General features: G+C 40.8%; 1 non-coding gene across 1 annotated transcript; it reads right to left on the bottom strand.

Moving 5' to 3' along the window:
* Nucleotides 1-3,281: 3,281 nt before the first annotated feature.
* LOC142435467 (small nucleolar RNA SNORA48) lies at nucleotides 3,282-3,425 on the bottom strand. Its single transcript, XR_012781517.1, has one exon. It is a non-coding gene; the product is annotated as a small nucleolar RNA SNORA48 (small nucleolar RNA).
* Nucleotides 3,426-13,501: the final 10,076 nt, after the last annotated feature.

Genomic DNA, 13,501 nt, shown 5'->3' with positions numbered 1-13,501 from the left:
CCGCTGACTGCCAAAAGGCCAAACCCGTCTGTCTTGGAAATCCAGCCAGAGCACTCTTTGAGCATGTTGTCAGGAGAGACCAGTCCCTAGAGCAGGACATCAGGCTTTGGCAGCGGAGGACAAGGCCCTCCGGGAGATGGATGGACACAGTGGCTGCGATGAGGACCGCAGCATGGGAACAATGGAGAGAATGGGCAGGACCAAGCAGGCAGTCTTTTCTTCTGTGGTGAATAGGCTTGGGCTGGGTCAAAAGGACTTGATGTTGTCAATGGCATCTAACAGCAACAATGTCTTCGTGTTTTTCCCTTTGTGAATGTGTGAGTTCATACACTGTTACCTATAGACATGAACTTCACTCTGAACTGGCTTTACCAACATTGCACTTGTTTGGCAACACCCTCAGAGGCACTCTGAAAAATGGACGCAGGTTGCACTTCCTTGTGGGTGATAAGCAAGGTGAGCTTGGTTCCAAGGATTCTGGTCAGTTCTCATTTAATTATTTCTTAGTTCATATAACTAGTCCTGAGCTGGTAACTCTAAGACCTCCTGGCGGTCTGCCCTCAGCAAGCTGGGAAGCCGGTTGTCTGTTTTCTAGGCTTAAGCTGCTTAACAGCCTGTGGGAATCCTGAAGTTCCCTGATAGGCTTTATGATCTTGAGCAGTTGCCCTGTTTGCAGAGGAGTTAAATTCACTTTGTTATGATGGAGTGGTGACTTGTGTTTTGCCTCTCTGGGTCCCACATGGGTGTGGACTTGCAACTGTGTGTTTCTGAAGACCACAAAACTGTGACAGTGGGTATGGAGAATGGCGTAGGACCCAGCACACTTAGGCTGCAGATGCACTTTTTCCCCTCTGGAATTCCTTATATAGCCATAGCCCCCGAAGACTGGATCGCTTAGGGTGGTGTGTAGGCTCATAAGTTTCCATGGAATTGAGGCCCTATTCCAGGAGCCCTGGTGGCATAGTATTAACTGCCAGGTCAGATATTTGAAACCACCAGACATTCCTTGGGGGGGGGGGTGCTTTCTACTTCTGTTAAGTGTTACAGCCTCAGAAACCCACAGGGGTAGTTCTACTCTGTCCTCTAGGATCCTTAGGAATAGGAATTGATTGATGGCAGGGAAGGTTTTCATGTGTGTGGATTAGAACTGTTCCATAGGGTTTTCAAAACTGTCACCTTTTGGAAGCAAATCAGGAAGCCCATGGTTTGCAGCAACTCTACATAGGTTTGAACCATCAACTTTTGGTCTTTTAGACCAGAGCTTATCCTTTTGCACCATCCAGTGACTGTAACTCCTGTCTAAGGAGAGGCCACTGTAGACCCCCAAGTACAGGACAAAAACCACCGTACCCACACCTTAAAGACAATATTATAGGTGCTGATCGCCTCAGGTTAGTGATGTGCAGGTTAACGGTTCATCACACTCGGAAAGGTCTCATGCCTCTCAGGCAACTTGAAGCCTCTTTTATGGCAAGAGGTCCTTAGTCCAGTGGTTCTCCACCTTCCTAAAGCCGCGGCCCTTACATACAGTTCTTCTTTTGGTGGTGACCCCCTTCCAACCATAAAATTATTTTCGTTGTTACTTCATCACTGTCATTTTGCTACATGAATCGGTGACCCCTGTGAAAGGGTCGTTCGACCCCCAGGTTGAGAACTGCTGCCTTAGTTCTTACTTAACCTAGCATATTTTGCCTTTGCTTCTACCTCCTAGAGCTTGGGGCTGTGATATAGTTGCAAAGAAAATGTATTTGAAATGTGCCCTGTAAAGGTTTAAGTGCATGTAAGTCTTATAAGAGGAAAAATCATGTCAAGTGGAATCCCAGTCCTGGAGCACTTAAAAGGCAAAACAAAATAAAATAGAAATGGCTGTAGCATCATCTCCATTGCAGAGATGAGCCTTGGGCAACCCAGAGAAAAGATCCACTTCCACCAAGGCTTATGACTGTCCTGATTACTTGGGAGCAGCTAATACAATTGCTACATAAGTGGGTGAAGAGCTTCCCACCATGTTCTCTAGCACATTTTTAGTTGTCTCCCTACATGTTAACCAGTACTGAGGGTACACACACACACACACACACACACACACTCACTCACTCACTCACACAAAAAGCTGCCAGGTTTGGCTCTCGGTTTAAATGCTCCACTTTTTAATGTATTTTAAAATGTATTCCATCATCTGCTTTCTACCCACATGTGCCTTGCAAGGGATGTTTAGGCTGGGATAGGGGACAGTGGTCTTGTCGAGGGAGCAGGCTGCTGATATCTAGTTTGGCTTTCTCTTCTCTCCCACTGTGTCCATCTAGAGTCCCGAGGTGGCGCCAGTGGATATGTGCTCAATCACCGGCTCACAGGCTGGTGCTTTGAATGCTGCTCGGAAGACCCGAGTGCTGATCTGTTTCTGAATGATCACTGCACTGAAAACCCTGTGACGCGCTTCTACCTGTATACACTTGGGGTCACCACGAGTCAGCATTGACATGATGGCAACTAACAACAAACAACACATTCTGTTGGGAAATGGCAGGTAGCACCCGGAAGCAGAATACAGGAGCTTGTGCTTTGGACCCACCGTCTGTGGTTGGTGGAGGAAAACAGGTTCCAGTTGCATCACTCCACATGTGTCCCTGTGAAATCTACCAGCGAACTAAGCAGCAAAGCTGGCTGTGAACACATGTTGGAAACTGTGACTACCGTTATCAAAATGGCAAGCTTCGGAGTCTCCTCTACTTCAATACTGAAAGCAATCTACTAAGATTTTACCATGAAGATATAACTCTAAATAATGATGCCTTTCATATTAAATTTACAAGGTGGTCACTAACAAGGCAAATCTCATGTCTCTCAAACAAATACTCCTACAAAACCCCAATATACATGGCTTCCTTTTAAAATAAACATACAATTCTAATGGAATATAGATACATAGATATATTTTGGTATATATACATACATACATATATTTTGGTATAGATAAATGCTTACATGTTTGTGTGTATATGTATGTGTGTGTGTGTATATATATATATATATATATATATATATATATATATTTTTTTTTTAATGATCCCAGTCAGGATGGTACAAAACTTGGCTGCCAATCAAAAAGCTGGAGACCCCTTGGAAGAAAGGCCTGGTAATCTACTTTAGAAAACTCTGCCATTGAAAACCCTACAGAATGCAGTTATACTCCGACACATGGGCTCACCATGAGGCTGAAGCAATGGGTCTTGCTTTGTTTACTTTTAAAAAATTTAAATTAATTAATGAATTATTTTTAAAAATGTGTCCTAAGTATGAAACAGCTCTGGCCACAATCCAGGCATCAAGCTAGGATGAACAAAGGACTTCAACTTGGCTCTGTCCCTGACTGATATAAGAGCACCACCGCCAATCAGGTGTCTCTTTGCCCATAGCCAGGGGATGGAAGTATTTTATTAATAACAGTTATTATAAAACAATCTTCATTTTGTGCCTACCAATAATCCTTTTGGCGTAGACAAAAGGAATTGTTTGCTTTTAAAGCATCATATCAAGAAACTTACCCCTAGAAATGTAGTCCTGGGCCCTCTCATTCACGACCTGGATAAGCCATGTGACTTTTATTTATGGCTGTTCTGTGTGTGAGCCCATAACCTCAAGGGGTGAATGATCAGGGTTTTATACACATTACTTAATAATTCTTCAGCTGCCATTCCAGGTGATAAAACTTTAAGACTTATTAATGCATTTCTCTTCCCTCTAAAGGGAAATGGTTGGGATCCTAAGATATGTTAATACCTTTCATATCCATTTGTATTCATAAAACCATACCTATCTTAAGGAGACTTAAATGTATAGTCAATTGAATTCCAGATATTGTATTTGAATCTGTGTGATTTAACAAAGCATATGGGTCATTCTGACATTTTTCTGGCTACGGAAATATCTTTCAACTACGGTATTTACCATTCTAGTTACTGTCTTGTCCATTAATATAATAATCAGTAATATCTCATGAATGACAAAAAGGACCCTGCACAAAAGCATTTCATTTTATGTACCTTCTTTTGGAATCTTTTGTTAGCTTTTCAATTTAGGTATCATTATGGACTCATGGCTTCTCAGAAATTTAATGCGTTTCAATCAACTATAGTCATTATTCCTTATTTGTTGCTCAGATTGTCACAACTTTGGCCAGTGGGAGTCTGTTTTAAATGAACTCCTATGTCCTTTCCACATGACCCATTAGTCAACGAAAACTTTGCTGCTTTTTGGCACACAAAATAAAAACGTTCAGGCTCACCTTGTGCCTTTCTGCCTTGGACTTGTAATCAGCCCGATCCTTTTCTTGATGAAGCAGTAGGAGTGTGCAGAATCTGAGCAGTAGGGGGCACTGTGGAGGCATCATTGCTCTTGGTCCCGATTAAGTGAGCTAGGAAAGGTTTGTGTTTTTGTTTTATTTCACATTTGTATTTCCAATTCATTTCTAATGGTACAGAGTTCCAGATTAGAATTTTGATTGTGCATAAAATAAATATAATTATCTCTTTTCTTAATCTGTTAAAACAAGAAGAGTTCCAAAATAACAAATACCATATTAAAACAGTAAAGCTCGTGCATCCAGTTCAAGGTTTTCGATGCAAGGTCTTTTGTTCTTCGCTGTATTCCATTCAGATTCCTTAATTCTAAAGTCACCCATAAATCCGTTCAGTGTGGCTAAATAAGTACTTATCTGATGGCTCATCTCATTCAATTATTTGTTTACCTTCAATCTGAAGACTGATTTTTAGCAGCTGATAGATCGGAGAGTGTAGAAAGTTAAGGCTCTAGATCACTATTTTTCAGGTGGAAATAGGCATTCAAGGTGAATAGAGGGATGTCTGTTTGGGTACTTGTCTCCCTGGAGATGATAGAACAACTCAGATCACAACTTGCTGTCCAAGGTTGTGTTCCTATACCTTAGTACAAGTTCATGGATTTCTGGCTGAATAAAATAATTGTGATTCCTATTTAATTTCTGGTAGTAGTAGAACCCCACATTTGCACATATTCAATTATCTTTAACTCTATTAAATTCTTCCCTTATTCGACAGCTTCTTAATTGGTTATTCTCTTTTCTGAACTGCATGCTCGTCTCCTTTTCTATAGTATTACACCGGTCCCTTACTGTTTATTAAATATAGTGTATTGTATTATGTACTATTAACCAATGATTACGATATATAGAATGATTTTCCCGATGAGTATTATTCTAATGTAGTAACATTCTCAATTTTTTTGGTTTCCTATGAGAGATCAAAGTGATATCTAGAATGTGAGAATTCCATATGATTAAAAAAGGACTATGTGTGTAAATTCAAGTTCTTGAGATATTATTCCAAATACACTTGTGATTCATAGGGAACATTTTGGACTTTCCTTTGTATATGTGAGTGGGCTTTAAGATATTCATGGACAAATGGAATTACAAGGTAATATTTTTCCTGAACTTTTGGAAGCCCCCTCATTTTCCTAGTAAGTTTATTTTAGTTGCAAATAATCCTGTCATATGAATTAAATTTCTTAGGGCTTTTAGGTGCTATACCTTAATGTTCTAGGAATTCAACCTTTTGAAAACCATCAAAATTATTAAACAATACATCCAGATTATATCAAAATGAAATATAATCATTAATTGGAAATGCATCACCTAGGATATGTATAGTGTCCCTATGAGCTGGAATTGACCTGGTATCAGTGAGAAGCATCACTTTAAATTTTACTAAAACACTTCAAGATTTCTTTTGGATAGATTTGCAGAATTTCTGATTATGTTGGACTTTTAGAGTTTGTAAAAGAGGCCAGTTTTTATAATTATAATTATTACCACGGAAGTTCTTATGATTTTGATTACATTTACCTAAAGCTCTAGGTATTTTTATTTCAGTATAGAAATCCAGAGATTGACATGGGATCAAATATTGTCCCCCTAGAGCAAGGTTATGAAAGATTTCTTAGATAAAGCCAAGCACCTTTAGAGAGTGAATTGCTGGGTCTTGGAGCGGAGAACAATAATCTTGGCGGACACCAAGGTCAATTCCATAACAGAGTGTCCAAAGACAATGCTCTACATCTTACTTTGGTAAGTATCGACAGGGAACATAAAAGCTTGCGATCAACCATGGATGCAACCATTCGTCTCTCTACCATTTGGAAAGGTATTGAAAATCAAAATATACGTGGAATAAATCAGTTTATGAGATTAATTGGCCATGAAAGCATCAATGCCCATGTTCACTCTTCTTGAGATCAGAAGAACTAGATGGTAACTGGCTACCACTACCAATTGCTCTGAAGGCATCACCTTAGAAAGCTCTGGATGGAGTTTGTGTGTGTGTGTGTGTGTGTGCGCGCGCGCGTGTGTGTGTGTGTGTGTGTGTGTGTGTGTGTGTGTAAAAGAACTCCCAAACATAAAAGAGAACCACCATGGCAGGACTCTGGTTCTTAGACACCAGTTCAGGTCAGGAACTGAGTTCACATTTGGGATAATCAACATGTAAGGTCAACAGAGCAGCATGTACCCAGCAACAATGTTCAAAGAATTGGAAAAGAAGGTGGAATGGAAACAAGAAACACAGAGAGGAAGTAGGATAAGTGAGGGTTCATTGAGGGTCCTGCAGGGGAGGGGTTGAAATAAAATCTGAATGATTCCTCCAGAATTCTTGCTCTGAAACCTTCACTTAATTCACAATAGCAACTTAAAAAGACAACAAATATCACCCTATTCCTGAGATTGCTTTTAGTTGAAACTATTCAAGATTATAATCTTTAGCCTTTGGTTCAAGAAAATTTATTCTTTTCTTGATATGTGTGCTTTTTAGTCACCTTTTGAAATGGAAAAGTATCAAATATTAAATTCCCCAATAATGTATACATGTTTTTAACACAAGATTAAAACACTGGACCCTTCATACTTGATGAGATTTCAAAAGGAATGACCCATTAATATGAAATATTAATTGTCCTTGTCCTGTAGTCCATTTTGCCTTTTCTGCCTTTTTCTCTGTCAGGCACGCACAGTTCTTTAGCTTCCCTTGTCCCTTGCTCTAGAAGCTTTGGTGACATAGTTAGATTGAGCTGCTAACCATGGACATAGACATGGGCACCTACTTGGTAAAATGGAAGTGAGCAGTACACAGTAATACAGCAGTGGACCGGAAAGTCCAGCAGCTTTAGGGAGCAGGCTTCCAGTAAATGGTAAACCCAGGCTGCCTCTTCTAAACCAAATGGGGAAGATGGAAAGAGAGATGATACCAGGTTTGTTCTTGAAAGCATGTAACACCCAGGGCTGTCTGATAAGAAAGGTGATCATAAAAATGATAGCTCGGGGTGTTCTGCAATGGAAAACAAGTGAAATGATCGGTGGGGAATATGTGAAAGAAAAAATTATTATAGAAATCTTTATAATCCTGGTGACTAAGTTGATTTGCATGTATAAGACCCTTAGTCACTGTGGACTTCAGAATGTATTGTACTTTCAGTGTATACCTCCTGGTTTGAAATGTCTATTATTTAATGAAACGTCTTTCTTACTTCCAACAGAGGATTGCATTTCTTACTGGAACAGCATATCACAGCCTTACCCACAGACAAACAGCCACAAACCCTTGGGTGCTTAGGTGTATGCACAGAGTGTCTAATCTGCCAACAATGACTAGAAAGTTAAGGGCATGGTAGAGAAAAATCCACCTTTGATTCAAGAAGGCAGTAACCATGGCATCTAACAAAAAATAGATGAGTCAGGAGAGGTTCGAGGACATCAAAGCAACCCAATGCAAACTCAATCGGGTTCTCTCTCAAAATAGTCCTCAAAGGAATCTTTCAGAAGACTGATCCTATCAACAACAACGTCTATATTTTGTAGTACTTTATTCCCCAAAGGGGTCCTAGTGGCCCAGTGGTTTAAAGGTTGGGCTGCTATCTCAAAAGGTGGATGGTTTAAACCCACCTACCATTCTATCTCTTCTATTAGAATGATGAGGCAACCTGTTGTTGCAAAGAGTTACATACCTGGAAGCTCTATGGGGATCATTCTACTCTGTCCTAGTAGTGTCTCTAGGTGTTGGAATTAACTCAATCCCGGGGGGGTGGGTTATTCTTAAGGATGGAAACCGACGGTCACAGACTTTTGTTTAAGAAAGTGAAAACAAACTGACAGACAACAACCAATTTGGTTTAAAATCTTGCTGGAGATCAGTTCATGAACCAATCTAATGGGGAAAATTAATTGAAAGTAATAACAGTGGTGTATAAATCACAAGTGGAGAATGCTCCTTCAGAAGTTCTCGTCCACCATGTGGGAAGTGTCATCCCGACAGGTTTAATAGTTCTGCAGTCTGTTAATGTCACCAGCACCCACTGTGTGTCTAGGAATGATAGGTATTCATTGCTTAAAGTCTGTTCTGAAAGCGTCTAACTGGATATATATTTCTGTGGACCCATAAAGCTTTTTGTTTGGTTTTAAAGGGACAAACCATCTCCCACTTTGCTTATTATTTCTCCCTAATAATTTTAAAGTAAAAAACAAACAATGAAAAACCCTGCATATCTAGGTATGGACACAGAGTATTAGATCCTCAAATAATGATTAGTTGAAGGGTAAGGGAGTGGAAGAGAAAAATCCACCTTCTATTTTTTTCTATAAGGCAGTGTAGAACGAACTGTCCCTGTGGCTTTCTGTAACTGTAAATCTTTCGCTGAACAGAAAGCCTCCTCTTCCTCCCGCAGTCCAGCTGGTGTGTTTGGAACGCTGACCTTGTGATCAGCAGCCCCATGTCGAAACAGGGTTCCCAAGGGGAAATCAACTCGGTGGCAGTGCATATTCAGTAGAAGTGATGACTTTTAAGACCTGAAACCTATTCTCGTGCAGCGCTGAACCGCAAGCAGGTAAAGGCAGATGATAGGGGCCTGGGCACAGGCTCTCCTAGGTTTTGTACATCCGGCAGTTGGGCTGTGGCAATGGAGTCTACCGTCTTCTGGGCTGCTTCTGCTGCTCAGACTAGGGAACCGTTGGGTGGGTCGGGGTATGCTCTGCTCATTTCCTCTTCCTCTACTTCCCTGCCACCCTCCTAGCTGGCATCACCGTTGCCACGTAGTCCTCTTGCCTCCATTAGTAGCTCTAGTGGAAGCAGCAGTGGTCAGGATGACCGACTGGAAGTGGAAGTACATTTTAGCCATTTGATGATCATTCCGATGCGATAGGTGGCTGTTAGATCCTGTTGAGTCAACTCCAACTCATAATGACCCTGCGTACAATGGAGCAAAACCCTGCCCAGCCCGGCACCGTCTGTGCCGTGGGGTGCATGCGGGATGAGCTGTTGCTGATCAGAGCTGCTTTGTTTCCTTATTATTTTTAAAAGTATGCAGGCACGGCTCAAGAGAAGATTTATAGGAGTTCTAGGACTGCTCATTTAATAGTTTACAGTAAAAAGCCAGAGCGGAAAAAATCCCAGCATTGTGCACACACCAAAAGGCATTTCCAAGGATTGTTCAGCCTGTGACAGGATTAACAGAGCGAGGGGCCATCTATGTCCAAATGTCACCTCCCAGGAAGAGCCAATCAATGATGGACTTCAGGAAAATTAATATTTAAGGAGAGGAAAGACTTAGGAAGCCACCGAGAGCCAAAGATAAGGTACTACTAAATAGCATTTAAGAAATCCATTTATCTGAATTGCTTATTTAGTGGGACTGCCATTTCGTTTGAGAACAGGATCTTCAGTGCCGGTGTGGGGGTGGCGAGGGGGCAGCACCCAAACTGATGGCAGTTTAACCCAGAAGAAAAGGGTAAGGGCTACACTCAAAGGCCCTAGTGAAGGCTGTCCTGGTCTTTAGGGTCTCACTCTATGGGGCCTTAAGGCCAGGAGAAAGAGGATCAAAGACAAACTTCATCGACTTCCAAATTTGCCAGTGGTTAGCCTTATTATTCACTTCACTAGGAAACCTGTAACTAGAGAGATAAGCTCTTAAATTTTTATCCCATTTTCAAACTTTGCAATAAGCTCTGTTTCTTATCGCTTGTGATCTTCATGAACCCTGTGAAGTTAGCAGAGTCAGGTTTTATTATATCCATTTGGCAAATAGCCACCTGCATGCTCATCCTCCCCCCATCCCTTTCTGCTGTGGTTCATTCTTGAGCAAGGGAGAGGGTCCAGGAATTGGGTAGATTAGTTAAAGAGAAAAACTGCTAAGTTGAAGCAAAAGGAACACTTATTTTTTATCTGTATTGTATTTTTAAAAATCACTATTTTTTTGAGGTGTAAGTACTTGGGTGCAAAAATTGTTGCACTCGGCTGCTAGCTAAGTGCAGTTGGCACCAATCTACCAGTGTCCTGGAATAATGGCCTAGTTCCAATAGCTTCCCTAAAGATTTAAAGCCATTGAAAACTCTATGGAGTCGTTTTAATCTGCATGCGTGGGGTTGCTGTGAGTTGGAATGAACTGACTGGAGAAGAGTAAAGTGATGTACATACATTGCATGTTATGTTATATATTTCGATATTCACCACAATCAAGATAGTGAACATACCCAACACCCGTAAAATAATCTCTTCCTCTCTATTTTTCCTTCTCTCAGCTCTGAGTTTTCTTTTCCTTTTGCCCCCACCCCCCTTAATTTGGTTTAATTTGTTCCTCTTCTAGTTTTCTTAGCTAGGTGGAAGCTGAGGTTATTAATCCAAGAGCTTTCTTCTTTTCTAATGTAGGTGATTCATGCTATAAATTTCCCTTCAAGTATCGTTTTAGCAGCAACTCCAAACTTGGATATGTTGTGTTCTCATTTTCATTTGATTCAAAACACTTTCTACTTTTGCCTGTGAATTCTGCTTTGACCCATTCATTATTTAGGAGTCTGTTATTTGTTTGTAGATATTTGAGCATTTTCCAGCTTGTGAACAAATGGATAAACTGTTAAGACTTGAATCCTTGGAAAATTATGGGGAAACATTCTACAGCCCAGAATAGAGTCCGCGTTGGCAAATGTTTCAGGTTGTGTTCTGAAAGACTATGTATCTTGCTACTGGGTGGTGGGACCTATAAATATCAATTAGGTCAAGTTGATTGTACAGCGCTGTTCATTTTCAAAAGGTATCTAAGAAGATTTTTGAACTTTACTTGTAATAATAAGTGAAATTCCATTAATATTTCAATAAGACAGTGGCTGAATAAAAGATGACAGTACTCAAAATATAGATATTTTTATATATTTTGACTTGAAGATGATCAGCATGTTAAGTGAAAAGAGTAAGTTAGAGTATAATAGTCACACAATCATCTTACTCTATATAAAATCGACCTATAGTTACATATTTATGCTTTTATACATGTGGGTAAACAGACTATAACATAAATAGGATGTATCAATTTGGTAGCAGTCACCACAGCAAATAAGCACTTACAATACTAATTTAGATCCTCCTGTATTTTGTAATTGTTCCAATGAAAACATCCAAGTAGTCCCTGACATTTTCTGGGTTTCCATTCTGATGACTCTGTATATTGTGAGTCAAATTATATCTCAATACAGAAATAATTAATAAGAAACATAAAAATAACAACAATTTGAAAGCCTGCTGTATGATGTAGTAGGCAGCCACAAGCCAAAACCAAACTCCCTGCCATACAGTCAATGCTGACACACAGCAACCCTATATGACAGAGTAGAGCTGATGCCGAGTTCCTGAGACTGTAACTCTTTAGGGGAGAAGGGGGTTTGTGAACTGATGGCCTTGGGGTTAGCAGTCCGGTGTGTAAGCCACTGGACCACCAAGTGTAGAGTATTTCTACTAAGGCACACTGTCCTATTCTTTTTTTTTAATTTATTTTTTTTTATTTTAGCAATTTATTGGGGCTGATACAATTCTTTTCACAGTTCATACATATACATACATCAATTGTATAAAGCACATCTGTACAGTCTTTGCCCTAATCATTTTTTTCTCTTTTCTTCTTTTACATTTTATTAGGGACTCAAACAACTCTTACCACAATCCATACATATACATACATCAATTTTATAAAGCACATCCATACATTCCCTGCCCCAATCATTCTCAAGGCATTTGCTCTCCACTTAAGCCCCTTGCATCAGGTCCTCTTCCCCCCCCCTCCCTCCCCATTCCCCCCTTCCCTCATATGCCCTTGGTAATTTATACCTCGTTATTTTGTCATATCTTGCCCTATCCGGAGTCTCCCTTCCCCCCTTCTCTGCTGTCCCTCTACCAGGGAAGAGATCACATGTGGATCCTTGTAATCAGTTCCCCCTTTCCAACCCACTCACCCTCCACTCTCCCAGCATCGTCCCTCACACCCTTGGTCCTGAAGGTATCATCCACCCTGGATTCCCTGTACCTCCAACCCTCATATGTACCAGTGTACAGCCTCTGTCCTATCCAGCCCTGCAAGGTAGAATTCGGATCATGGTAGTTGGGGGGAGGAAGCATCCAGGATCCGGGGGAAAGCTGTGTTCTTCATCGATACTACCTCACACCCTAATTAACCCATCTCCTCTCCTAAACCCCTCTATGAGGGGATCTCCATTGGCCGACACTTGGGCCTTGGGTCTCCACTCTGCACTTCCCCCTTCATTTAATATGATATATATATACATACATACACATACATATATACATATACACATATATACACATACATACACACACTTATATCTTTTTTTTTTTGCATGATGCCTTATACCTGGTCCCTTGGGCACCTCGTGATCGCACTGGCCGGTGTGCTTCTTCCATGTGGGCTTATTTGCTTCTGAGCTAGATGGCCGCTTGTTCACCTTCAAGCCTTTAAGACCCCAGACACTATCTCTTTTGATAGCCGGGCACCATCAGCTTTCTTCACCACATTTGCTTATGCACCCATTTGTCTTCAGAGATCCTATCATGGAGGTGTGCAGTCAATGATATGATTTTTTGTTCTTTGATGCCTGGTAACTGATCCCTTTGGGACCACTCGATCACACAGGCTGGTGTGTTCTTCCATGTGGACTTTGTTGCTTCTGAGCTAGATGGCCGCTTGTTTATCTTCAAGCCTTTAAGACCCCAGTCACTATCTCTTTTGATAGCCGGTCACCATCAGCTTTCTTCACCACATTTACTTGTTCACTCACTTTGGCTCCAGCCGTTGTGTCGGGAGAGTGAGCATCATAGAGTTCCAATTTAATAAAAGAAGGTATTCATGCATTGAGGGAGTGTTTGAGTAGAGGCCCAAGGTCCTTCCACCACCTTAATACTTGACCTATAAATATAGACACATAGATCTATTTCCCCATCCTCTATTCTTAATGGGCACTCTGTCAGATCTGAAGAAGTACACCTTCATGCAGTGGCAATGTCACCCAAATGAAGAGCACAGGCCATCCAGCCAAATTATGACTTTGAAATCTGCTATGAGCGCAATAGCACTGAGAGGGACCTTGGGAAAATTACTTACTTTTTTTCCAGTTCAGTGGCCTCATTTTGATGTCATAAAA

Source organism: Tenrec ecaudatus, chromosome X (assembly GCF_050624435.1).
Source record: "Tenrec ecaudatus isolate mTenEca1 chromosome X, mTenEca1.hap1, whole genome shotgun sequence".
In the NCBI taxonomy this organism is placed as follows: domain Eukaryota; kingdom Metazoa; phylum Chordata; class Mammalia; order Afrosoricida; family Tenrecidae; genus Tenrec; species Tenrec ecaudatus.
Note: the sequence above shows the minus strand (reverse complement) of the source record. Positions and strands in the feature narration are given on the sequence as shown.